The sequence below is a fragment of the Chiloscyllium punctatum genome, chromosome 21 (genome assembly GCF_047496795.1).
Source record: "Chiloscyllium punctatum isolate Juve2018m chromosome 21, sChiPun1.3, whole genome shotgun sequence".
NCBI lineage: Eukaryota > Metazoa > Chordata > Chondrichthyes > Orectolobiformes > Hemiscylliidae > Chiloscyllium > Chiloscyllium punctatum.
Genome location: NC_092759.1, coordinates 69,875,885 through 69,889,345, shown reverse-complemented (window position 1 = coordinate 69,889,345; position 13,461 = coordinate 69,875,885).

Here is a 13,461-nt window from a genome sequence, read left to right as displayed (position 1 = left end):
GTGAGCAAGGGAAAACAATCAGGATAAAATGGAGACAGCCGCAGGGACCCAGGGGCTTACGGGAACAATTACAGATGGATTTTACACACACCCCCATCCCAATCCCAGGGAAGGAAATCCTGCTGGGTCTTAATAAACAGGTTTACTCAGTGGGTGGAAGCATTCCCCTGCAGATTCTGACCAAGGTACACATGTTCCAGTAAACGAAGTTAAGCAGCTCTGTGGCTTGTTTGGTACTGAGCAGAAATCCCATCTCACATCTCACCCCCAGAGCTCAAGGACAGTGGAAAGAATGAAGAAGACACTGAAAGCTAGTCTGACTAAGGCCCTGACAGAGACAGGCCGGGATGGGTTAGGGTACTCCCCACAATCCTCATGAAACTGACGTCAACCCCAGCAAAGGGAACTGAGCAATCCCCCTTTGAATTTGGACTATGCAGCTGCCAGAGGGTATGGTAGTGGGAGGGCAGGAGATGTACAATGGCAGGATAGGGTGAAACAATTTGTGAAAGAACTGACAAAGCAACTGCATGAGCTGAGAGGGGAAGTTGCAGACGGACAGAGAATCAGAGACTGGGAAAGGGAGCTCATAAACATCCGAGCTGACATCCCGAACCCAGGAGATCGGGTCAGGGGGGGAAATATTAGTGGAATGTATGAAAGAAACACATCCAAATGCTGGACTTGGCTGGGGGAGCCACAGAATTCCAGAGAGGGAACTCTTCCATCCTGCATTAGTAAGGAGCTCTGAATAAACATTGGTCGTGCTGCTCAGCACAGAACTCAAGGCTCCTCTTTGATATTTCTCCCAGTAACAGTTGTGCAGAAGTATGTTGGTGGCTGGAGGTCTGTGACCAGTGCCTCTGTTCCACAAGGGTCAGAGCTGGGACATCTGTTGTTTGTAATACATATAAATGATTAGCCTGAAAATGTAAACGACGTAATTAGCAAGTTTGTAGATGGCACAAAGTGAAGAAGTTGTGAATCGTGAAGTATGTTGTCAAAGGAAACATCAAGGATGAGATCAGTTGGAAGGTTATGCGGAGAAATTGCAGATAGATTTTAATTCAGACAAGTGTGACGTGATGCGTTTTGGGAGGCTCATTGTAAGAGGAATTTATACGCTAAAAGGAAGTGCCCTGAGCAGCATTGATATACAGAGGGATCTTCAGGTGCAAGTTCACAGCTCCCTGAATGTGGTGAAGGAGGTGGATGGCAGGCTTGCCTTCTTCTGTCAGGGGAGTGAATATAAAACTGTCATGAGGCCACCTTTGGGGGATTGTGGGCTGTGTTGGGCACCGCATTATAAGGAGGATGTGGAGGCTTTGGAGAGGGTGGGAATGGGTTTACCGGGATGTTGCCTGGATTGGGAGAGTTTGGAAAATCTTGGATTGTTGTCTTTGGAAAGTCAGTGGCTGTGGAGTGATCGAGAGGCACAGACAGAGTGAATAATCGGAATCTTTTTCCAAGTGGAAATGACCAATTCCACAGGCCATAGATTTAAGGGGAGAGGGGGCAAGTTTAAAGGAAATGAAAACCGAAAGAACAGCAGATGTTGTAAACCAGAAAGAAAAACAGAAGTTTCCGAAAAACCTCAGCAGTTCCAGCATCTGTGAAGAGAAATTAGTTAACATTTCTGAGGAAGGGGGACTGGACCCGAAACATGAACTGATTTTTCTTCACAGATGCTGCATGACCTGCTGAGCACTTCCAACAACATCTGTGCAAGTTTAAAGGGAGTTGTGTCAGACAAGTTTCTTATGCAGGAGGTGGTCAGTGACTAGAATGTACTTGCCTGAGAGATGGTAAAAGCAGAAACAATCACAATGTTTAAGAGGCATTTGGACAGACAGATAAGCAGGCATGGGCTGGCAGGGATATGGATCATATACAGGCAGATGGAATCAGATTGGAATGGCATCATGATCCACACAGACATGGTGGGCTGATTATTCCAGTGCTGTACTGTTCTGTTTTCCAGGGGGGTGGGGGTGGGTGTGGGGGGAAGAATGTGTGGAGTAAGAGATAATATTTTGAGTATAATATGTCTCTTCTTTAGAACACACAGTAAGTTGATGCATTTTGAGAGACGCAATGTAGAAAGGGAATATATATTTGAATGGCACAAACACAGAGAGCAGGACAGCAGGAATGGGGGACAATGTGTACAAATCCTTAAAGGAGAGAGAACATAACGTGTTTTGAGTAAACGTATAGGATGCTGGGCTTCATTAACAGAGGGAATGATAACATACTCATGGAAAAGAATCTGACCATTGACAAAGTTCTAGTTAGGACACAGTCAATGCATCCAATTGTGGTCACCAGATTCCTGGTCAGGATGAGGAAGTTAAAATACCACAGAGGGGCCTGTTCCATACTTTGCTTCTCTTTCAGGATGCATTGGTGACTCAAGGGTTAAACATTCTTCTGCCAAAGGTTTTCCTGCCGTATTGTAAGAGTACAAGGCCTGCACTCTCCCAATACAGACTGAACACCTCAGTAGGGGTGAGGCAGACCGTATCTTCGAAATAGAACCTCTTGGAGCCACACATGTGGATTCCACCATAACCCCAGATAGAGCAATTTGCCCTTTCCAGACAAGACTGAGAGCCCTGGGCACAACCCTGTTAAACTGCCTCCCGCTCCAATTCTCTTACCGCCCCTCCATATTAGCATAGGTAAGTGAATCCCCCATTTACTGAAGGAAGAACCCTTCTGCCTTAATCTCTTCCCATCAACACATAATCATGAACAATACGATAATCAGTTTCTGTAATCCATCACACATTATCACAGGACACTGGCATTCATCAAGCTTTGTAAATTCATAATTACCAGCTTTAAACTATGTAATTGCAATCGCCCATGTGACTGATATGACTTTGTCTAATTCTTATTAAATATACTGTCCCTGTGGGTAAGGCAGAGATTCGTGAAGAAGAATCTGTACAAGTAGACACTCAGCTACTTTAGAGATGCTTTGAAATTCTTTCCAGCTGTCCGATAATAAAGCTACTGCTGTTGTACAGAAAACTTGTGTCTGGATTTGTGGAACAAAACAGACATGAACAAGGAAGGATATGAGTGATCTTCAGGGTGTGGAGTACAGACTTACTGGAGTGGTTCACTGATGAAGAAAATACAGTCACTGGATTGATTTGAAGAGATTGCTACTTTCTTTGAAATAAACAAATTGAATACATTTTTGATAAAGCTGTATAAGATTATAACAGACCTAGATATAGCAGACAAAAATATCTGTATTTGATAGGTGATGGCACAAGAATTAAGACCAGAGGTGAGGTTTTGAGACAGTGGGAGATGAGTAAGTGTTTCTGCTGACTGTATTGGCTGGAAATATGCAGAACATGCTGCCTATTATGGTGGTGCAAGTAGAGAAGATCAATGATTGATAAAAACAATTAGATCAGTTCTGAGGGAAATAAACTTGCAGAGTTTGGGGTACGTCGGGGGAATGAGAATATTGGATTCTGCTACAGAGAGCCAGTTTGGATTTGACGGGCCTCTTTCTGTGCTATAATGCATTTTATTTGGACTTGCTTAACTTGCTCTGGTCATTGATTAAATTGTCATTGAGGTAAATCTGCTCAGTGTTCCTACTCAGACCAATACAGGCTGTCCCTCCACAGCAGGAGATAATGGTTACTGCTTTATACTGCGTTCTTTGGGGGGTGGGGGGGAGGGAGGGTGGGGGGGGGGGTGGTACGGGCTAACGGTGTGTGTAACAGTCTGCTAGCATTTATCTGAAATGGTAAAACGCCAGTGTAGCCACACTAGGGATCGACTCTGAAAATGTGGGGAATGTCAGAAGGGAATTCTTTACCCATTCCCACCTGGAAACTGGCCAAACCAGTCAGACCGGGGAGCTGTTCACCTGCTCTGTGTGTGTGTGTGTATGTGTGTGTGTGTGTGTGTGGCGGGGGGGAGGGGGGGGGTGGGGAGGAAGGGATTCACTCAGGCATCCATCCTGCTGAGAAACCAGTCAATTTACTGATAGCTACAGTTGAAGGAATTTTTTCTGTTTTTCACGCCAACTAATGAACAATGGTTTTGGCAGCTCATAAAGTTGTGCACATAGAGATCTTAGCTTTGGAAATGTTCACAACATTGTTGAACATGTACAGATTCACACTGGGTAGAGACTTTTGTTTTCCTTTATTCATTCACAGGATGAGGGTGTCGCTGGCCCGGCAGCATTTACTGCCCATCCCTAATTGTCCAGAGGGCAGGTAAGAGGCGACCACATTGCTGTGGGTCTGAGGTTACAATGTTGGCCAGACCAGGTAAGGATGGCAGCTTCCTTCCTGAAAGGGCATTAGTGATCCAGATGGGTTTTTCTGACAATCGATTAATGGTCATCATTAGACTCTACATTCACAAGTTTGTTTTTATTGAATTCAAATTCCCCTCATCTGCTGCAGTAGGCTTTAAACCCAGGTCTCCAGAACACTATCTGGGGTTTTAGATTAACTGTCTCACAACAATACCACTCAGCCAATACTTCCCCACATCGCTGTCCATCTGCACAGAGTGAACAGGGATTTTCTGGTTCATCAGAACTGGGTAATCACACATACGTTTGCTCAATGATTACAGGAGTTGGATGTTTGGCAATGATTGGCAATTGAAATCCATCTCCGAACCATGTATTCTGGGGTTTGTTTCTGGTGATGATTGGAAGCACCATCAGTCTTGTTATCTTTTGAGGATAAAAACAGTTTCAATTAGCTTTCTGTTAAATGCATGGCAATCAATTCTGTCTCACAACTCTCAGGCAGATTAGTTTCTCCATCTCCCCAACCTCCTCCATCCTCACCCCCAACAGTACAATAACCTCATAGAGTCTCTTTGTGACTATAAATGAGACAATCTGATCTGCTGCTTCTTTCCCAACTCCTGTGTCAAGTTGGAACTTAAACTCCCCTTACTGCAATTGTGATTCCGCATCATTGTACAGTGCTGCTCGTATTTCATGTCTTGGCCGATCAGTGTGCATGATACTGCATGTAGTATATGGGGCCAATAGTGTAAGAGTTTAGCTCTTTCCTTCCAACAACAGCAGTAGAATTGTACTCCAACAAAACTTACAGAATCACGGCCAAGCATACCCCCCAACTTACCTCTTACCATCAAACCAGAGTATCAATGCTTATTCAACTGAGAGAATTCAGGAGGGCATGTCAGTAACAGCAGCACGAATACCTAAAATTGAGGTGTTAACCTGATGAAGTTCCCAAAGAGGACTACTTGTGTGCCTAACAGCATAGCAGCAAGTGATAGACAGAGTGAAGTAATCCGGGAAACAACAGAACAGATCTAAGATCTGTCGTCCAACTAAATCCAGTTGTGAATGAAGTCAGAACACAGCTGGAATTCTGAGGACAGTTCTCTTCAAGATATTAACCAACAAGAATGTCAGACTGGATTAATTATCATAAACCTCAAGTCTGTTTGATATTCATATATTTACAATCAGTGTTCAATTCACCAAATGTAGCTGAAGGTAAAGATAATCTTCAAGTGATTGTAACAGTGGAGACATCTTAAGACTTCATCAGCAAATTAAAGCCTGTTGTGTTTCGATAGTAATATTTTTAAAGAGATTTTAAAAAGTAAGGTGACTTGTGTATAATGGAAGAAGTTGATTGGTGGGTAGCTGATAATGTTGTTTTAATCTAAACTTAATTTAGGATTAGTTAACAAATAAACACATGGTAGGGAATTCCAGCCCCATGGAGTGCACATCCAATTCCATATGGGAAAACCAGGACACTTCTTGTGTGAGCGACAACCACAAGAACACGGAGGTGACATGGGAAATGTCAGGTACACTCGTTTGACTGCGGTTAAAGTACTGCACACACTTCTGATCCCCTTATTCCAGGGTTGATGTGATCACATCAGAGAGGGTACAGAGGAGATTGATCAGAATGTTTCTACAATTGGAAAATGTCTGCTCTGAGGAAAGGTCGGATAGGCTGGGGATGATTTCCGAGGAGGATGAGCTGAGATTTAATTGAAGTGATAAAATGCTGAGGAATCCAGATCGAGTGGATAGGAAGGAGCTATTCATTAACTGAGAGGTCAAAAACTGGAGGATTTAGATTGAAACTAATTCCCAGAAAGAAGGGGAGGGGAGAATTCATTTCACTCGGAGATGGTGGGGAGCAGGAACTCATTGATGTGTGGCAGAGGCAGTAACCAACATCACATTAGAATAAAAGGACATGGATGTAACTGAGATGCAGGGCTGCGGACTAAAGTCCGCAGAATGGGATCATTGTGATTTATTTGACATTTCTCCAGAATATTAAACTCAAGTCCAATTTGAGAATTTATGAACATCACCCAACCTGAATTCCAAATGTTAGAATAAATTTATCAGAAAGTTACAGCACAGATCGAGGCCACTTGGCCTATCCTGCGCGTGTTGGCTGTAATAGAATGACCTAGGCTTAACAGTGTTCTGTACTCACCAATGAGAGCAACAATTTCAGACTGCATACTCTGTTTTGTCAATGTATTTCTTTGACAGCTGCTCACCTTGTTTCCTGGTTTATTTCCCAGCCCTAACTCCATTCCCCATGGCCTTGAGGGACTACCATTTCTGCAATTTAATCTCTTCTGCCTTCCCCCGTGTTACAGACTGTCTTTTTGTCCTTGTCCCACCCCCACCTTGCTCACAACTCATTAGATTTCTGATGGCTCCCAGATCTCTGTGACTTCACTGCGCCCCCTGGGTTAGTGGCACGAGTTTTGAAATCTCTTCCTCATGAGATAATTGGAAATCTTCCTGGCTGCAGTTTCCCCCAGATTTTATTTTGTAAAAAAAGAGGATTTGCGTCAGAGTCAAGTATTTGTGAGCCTTCATTCACAATCCTGAGCACTTAAGACATAATATGTGACCCTCCCACAGATGTGCAGGTTTGATGGATTGGCCGTGTTAACATGACCTGTAGTGTGTCGGTTAGGTGGGTTGGGTTAGCCATGGTAAATGTGTGGTTATGGAGGTAGGGTGGGACAGCAGGCCATTGCAGACACGATGGACCGAATAGTCTCTTTGTGCGCCTAAGTGATTCTGTAATTCTAACTACTTGCGATTGTTGTCACATTGTCCTAATTCCAGGTTCATTCACCTCAGGTACATATGCTGCCTTTTGTGTTTCTGTGGGTGCTCACTCAATCCTTTCCTTCTGTTTTACATCAATTTCACACTGTATGTGAGGGAATGAATGTGTAATTATAAATACTCCAACCGAAACCCCTCACAAGTCAGGAACTGTTTCTGCTACAAGCATCACTCACAACAGGAAAATAAAGGGTCAGTCACAAATCTGACAGAAACACAGAGGTTATAATCACCAGGAAAGGCTTAACAGCTTAAAACTTTTAAGAAAAGAGGAGGCTGAGAGACAACCTGGTACATGCAGGAAGCTTTGTGTCTGTGTTTTCAGAGATTTGAGGTTGAAATCATTGGGTGAAGCATGTTTCATTACCCCAGGTCATCAAAGGTGCTATCTAAATGTGCACCTTTCTTTCTGCCTATCTGTCTGAGTCAACAATTAGATGGATAGGTCATTGTCTGAGTGTTTTCCCGAATCTCTGATTGTGGGGGGAGGCTGATTCAATCTCAGGTGGCAGCTGCCTCTAGTCCACCCACATGGGCAAGTTTAACAGCATGACAGGAGAATGGATTTAAACTGAGAGTTCAATGCCAGAATGAAATAGGACGAAGGAAATAAATGGGATTTTTGGATCCCACGGGATACAGACTCCAGGATTAGTCCTTATGGGCATTCCCGCAGTAACACGAGACAGCATTCCATGATGAGAGTTAAATCCGAGTGGCAGTGGAGGGAGCCACTGAACCTGAGCAGGTTTAGTTCAAACACAGGAGGCTTGTACAGTCAGTAACAGTGTGTTAGACATGGAGGTGAAGTGAGCATTGATGGGGAAATGTTACCACAAGCTGCAGATGGATAACTTTCATTGGAACAGGAGGAGGCCATTCAGCCCTTCAACCCTACTCTGCCATTCAATAGATCATGGCAGATTTGTGGCCTAAGTTGCAATGTTCAAAACTCTCCAAAATCATCAATAAACTCCTCTGCAACAGACAAGATCAATGTTCAAAAACGAAACATCTGCATATGCTGGGAAATCAGGAACAAAAACAGAAATTGCTGGAAAAAGTCAGCAGATCTGGCAGCATCTGTGGAGAGTGAACCTTTGGGTAAAGTGACCGGTCAGGTGACCATCTGCCTTTTCTGTAACACTCTCTGGAACAGGTTCTGGTGCGAGGGGAATGCGACCGTCAATAACAACTGAGAAAATAGGAGGATGTGCTCAATCAGAATAAAACACATTTTGGTCTTTCACTTTCAATTCAACTGTAAAAATTATTCATTATCATTTCAGAAAAAAAGATAATGAGCCAGAAATCAACTTTCATGTCATTGAGTCTGAGAAACTGTTAATTCTGACCTGGTACAGCCGACATGTGAATCTAGACACTGAATAACATGGTTGACTCTGAACCATCTCTTGGCAGTAAGAATGGATGACAAATGCTGCCCCAGCAAGTGATGCCATGATGCCGCGAACATACAAAACAAATCCAATTGTTGTGGTTACTTGTGATCTCGCTGGTGTAATATTTGAAGAGGATGAATGGGAAGGCTTATGGGGTAAAGGGAGAAGAATAGCATTCAGTGAGGTGATCCTTTGGACAGCTGATGAGCCAATCAGCCTCCTTTTGTGCAGTAACAATTCAGTGAATATTTCATTCTGAGCCATCTGAGGAAATATCAGGGCAGGGTTTGTAAAGAGGTCAGATTGAATGAGTGTCTCAGTGAACACAAGTGAGATACAGGTACAGAGAGGTTTTGGGATGGATTAAATTATATTTTATACATTTGCATAGTCATCATATGACAGCAGTTAAAACTGGGAGTGTAATTAAAGCAGCAAATAAAACTTAAACATTGATGCAGCTAAAGGGGATGCTGGGTAAAGATACCTTAGTTAGTGTTTATTTTATTCCAGGCACACCAGCCTAGGAGCACATCCTTTCTGTATCTATCCTCTCAAGTTCTTGAAGATCTTTGTTCATTTGAAGTGTTTCATGTTTAGATACTCCAGAGAAGACAGCTTCAAGCTCCTCAATCTCTCCTGCCAGGGCAATGCTGCTGTTAGAATTCAATTCACTGGTGCACGTTACTGGCTGCTTCATGGACTGGAACTGGCAATTGAGACTGAAAGGTTACTGTATAAAATATCTTCAATGGTATTGCCAGACGTGAGTCGTTTTAGGAAAATGACCTTGGCTTACAGGCATTGAGTGTCAGAGCACTTCCTGTTGTGGGGCATCCTGTTTAGATTCAATCCATTGATAACTATTAGAACTGACTTGCACTGGCTCCGTCAAAGTGCTCAGAGCATTATGGCTGTCATCGCAGCTGGTAACAAACTTCCCATGGGTTGAAAATCGTAAATGATAGAGTAGGTACGAGGTCTGATGGCACTGTTGGAGTATTGATGTCGTTGTTAATCACATTAACTCGGATGGAGTTGACTGAATTTAGATTGTCTCTTTCTGAATCTCAGGATGTCTCTCTAGGCAATAAGTCTCCACAAACAGCAATGTGACAATGAGCAGGGATCATCTGTTTTGATTCAAATTGGGATTATAGCACTGCTGCTTCACAGCACAGGTACAAGGTTGGAGTACAGCCTTGGTCAACGGCCTGTGTGGAGATTGCACATTCCCCTATGATTGTGTGGGCCCCCTCCAGGTACTCTGGTTTCCTCCCACAGTTCAAATATTTGTGCGTTAGGTGGATCAGTTGTGCGAAATTGTCTACAGTGTCCAGGATCGTGAAGACTCGGTGGATCAGCCATGGGAAATGCAGTGTTACAAGGATGGAGTGCTCCAGGTGGGATGCTCTTTGGATGGTTGGTGGGGTTTGATGGGCCAATGCTCTCCTGCCACACTTTTGGGATTCTATTCTATGATTGAGGATAAAGGCTACACAGCAGGGTGTCCTTGGAGAAGGAGCATGTGGTATGTATCAATGCTCTTGATACCTTTAGATAGAGGTGGCCATCGCAGGGGATACAGTGCTTCACCCCCACTGCTTCCCCCTCACCCCTAACTCTACTTTGATTTGGTCCCTTCCCACTGTGTCATTTGTAATGGTTTGCTTTACCCGCAATGGGCTTTGTTTGTAAATATTGAATTGGTTACATGGATGGTTTACTGCTGGTGATGATATATTAACAAAACCCAAAATGGCGTAATAATGAACGTGGGAAGGTTGCTCAGCTGTGAGAGATAACACTTCACAGCTCACAGAAGGAGAACTCAAAAGCAGTTAAATCAAACCAATGGCTCAGAAAGGAAGGGAATATTTCCATGGAGTTTGAGTAACTGGAAAGTGATGGTGTCCGGGAATAGACAGGATGTTGTTTCACAAGGCGTTTGAAATTTTTGAAAACTATTAGGTTCATGTCTTTTCTTTTAGTTTTATTTATTGTGGAATAAACAGCTACAATATTTTAAAACCAATTCACAAACCTTCTGTTAAAGACGAATGTTAAATAAAATCCATCAAACCATCCCTCACTGAAAACTGATGTGGAGGTGCAATCTCCTGGAGAATCCCTGCCCTGCTTACCTCTTCCTACCCAGGATCCGTGACTACATACATACCTGGGAGATAGCAGCAGGAGGCCATTCGGCCTTTCAATCCTGCTCCACCATTCAAGGGGAAACAGCTAACCATGCAGCTCAATCTCCTGTTCCTGCTGTGTTCCAATCCCCTTTCATGACGACCTCAAAGAACTATATCTAAGTCCTCCTTGGGCTTCACTGCCTTTTGTTCCAGTGGCGTTGCTGTGTTACTGTGTGGGTGTCGGCAGGAGTAATGTGATGGTGCTGCCTCCTGGAGGATGCACTCAGCGTTCCTCATCATCCTGCAGGAACATCAATTGGGTTTCAGCAACTGGAGATAGAAACCGTTTCCAGGATATGGGCATCACTGGCTCAGCCAGCATTTATTCCCCATCTCTCGTTACCCTTCAGAAGATGGTAGTGAGCTGCTGTCTTGTACAATTCACAGTCCATTTGTCACAGATAGACCAACAATGCTGGGAGGAAGAGTGTTGCAGGAATTTGGCCGAGTGATTCTCCATCTTTGGTTCTTCAAATGCTGGTTAACATTATCACGATCGGTACATGATTTTGAGATTTCAGTCTGCAAATCTTCACCATCTAGCACCCAGTGTAAAGGAATATGTACAGGTTAGAAATTCAGAACAGACAATTCTAGTTTCTCTGGAATATCTTTTTCCCCTTTCTTCCCCCAAAGCTGTAACCCTCCAGCCCATTTACTCTCTCCCACCATTCTGACTCTCCTACCCCCTAATGTACACCCTCCCCATGCTCATCGAGTTGTTGATAAACAGATCTATGCCACCACTTCCCGTCCCTGGTTAGACTCTGCACCCTTTCTGAGTGTAACTTCCTTTCCCTTTTGTTGCTGCAAGTCAAAAATGTAACAGCAGAATGAAACAAAAGGAAACAGAAAGGGAGGTAGCAGATCCTGGACAGAAGCGGAACCTTCAGTCTGGGAGAATGGGTCACATCCTTCTTTGTTTCTCGTTGGTTGATTCCAGTGTTATGACAAGTTGCGAATGGAACTTGGTCCCATGTGGGTGTGGTGACACTTTGACCCTCCAACAGATCAATACTACAAGCAAATACTTTCCTACTCCAGACAATCACAGTGTGAAATCAGTGTGAAATACTTTCCACTAGTTACCCCAAAGCACATGCTCCAAAACTCACCCACATTCTGTACTTGTGCAGTGCCAGGTTTCCCCACAGACGTGTGGTCCCTGCCTCGGAATTTGGGAGTTGCAGTCCTCATGCAGCCACTGGAGCCCTGTCTCTGGAACGTGAATGAAAAGTGTGGGATGGAGGATGTTGTGTATTGGATCCCCATTCAGACACACGGGACATGTGGGCTGTCACTGGGATTTACTGAGACATCCGCTTAGACAAACTGATTTCTGACGTAAGGAACATAGATTCAGCCAATTGGGGGATAGGGTGGTTAATAAGGCAACAGTAGGTTTTAAGCAGAGGTGGCTCAGTGGCGAGCACTGCTGCCTCACAGCGTCAGGGACGTTAGGCGACTGTGTGGAGTTTACACATTCTCCCCATGTTCGCATGGTTTCGTGCAGTTCTCCAGTTTCCTCACACAGTCCAAAGATGTGCAGGTTAGGTGGATTGCCCATGATAAATTGCTGACAGTGTCCATGCACGTGCCGGTTAGACAATTCGCCATGGGAAATGGAATGTTACAGGGAACGAGTGGGTCTGAATGGGATGCTCATCATAGGGTTGGTGTGGACTCGATGGATGAATACCCTGTTTCTGCACGAGAGGGACTCTATTCTATTCTCATGAGAAAGAATGTACTTGTCTCAATGTGTTGTGAATCTGTGGAATCCCCTATTCAAAATGCGGTAGATGCCAGGAATATGAGCCAATTTAATGATGAGATACAGATGTTGAATTTGCAATGAGATGAAGGGTGAGAGAGAGCAGGCAGGAAAATCCAGCTGAGACCGATGTGAGCTCAATTATCACCGTATTAAATGTTGGGGCTGGTTCTCCAGTGCCCAGTGCTTATCTTCCTACGGTAATAACTGGAAAGCTGAATCCAAAACTCACCACTTTCACCAAAGGAGATTTTCAGAAAATGACAGATAGTCAGGTGGATTCGCGTTCCAAGCTTAGATAGTGAGGAAACGTGTAGGAGATAATGATTTTGCAATTTTAAACTAAGGGAGACAGTGATTATTTGAAAGCCAAGGTCTCTGACAATGAAAACCAAAACTCCCAGGAAACATTGCCTCCCCTCGTAATGTGATGAAAGGCTTCTGCTAAGTCTGGTTGAACTTAGAACGCAGATGGAAAGCTGGAAGATTAGATACACTCCCAAGATCCAGTGCTTAAACAAAAGGAGACCACAATAGGATGAGGCAGGAGTTGGCTAATGTAGACTGGAAACAAAGACTTTATGGTGGGAAAGTTGACGGACAGTGCCGGAATATAAAAGCAATTTTTTGAAGTGCTCAGGAAAAGTATATATCAGGGAAAAGGAAGGACTGTAGGAAAAGGGATAATCTGCCGTGGGTGGCTCAGGAAATAAGGGAGTCTATCAAACTGAAATAGAATGCATACAAATTGGCAAAGACCAAGGAGATTAGAAAAACTTTAAAGATCAACAGAAAGCGAGATGGAATTGGGGATAAAAAGTGATGAGTAGCTATCCCCAGGGCCAGAATAGCAGTTTACACTGTTAGAGGGAAACCTATTGTTTGGTGAACATATGGCCTCTGTAATTGTTGAAGCATTTAACAGTTACC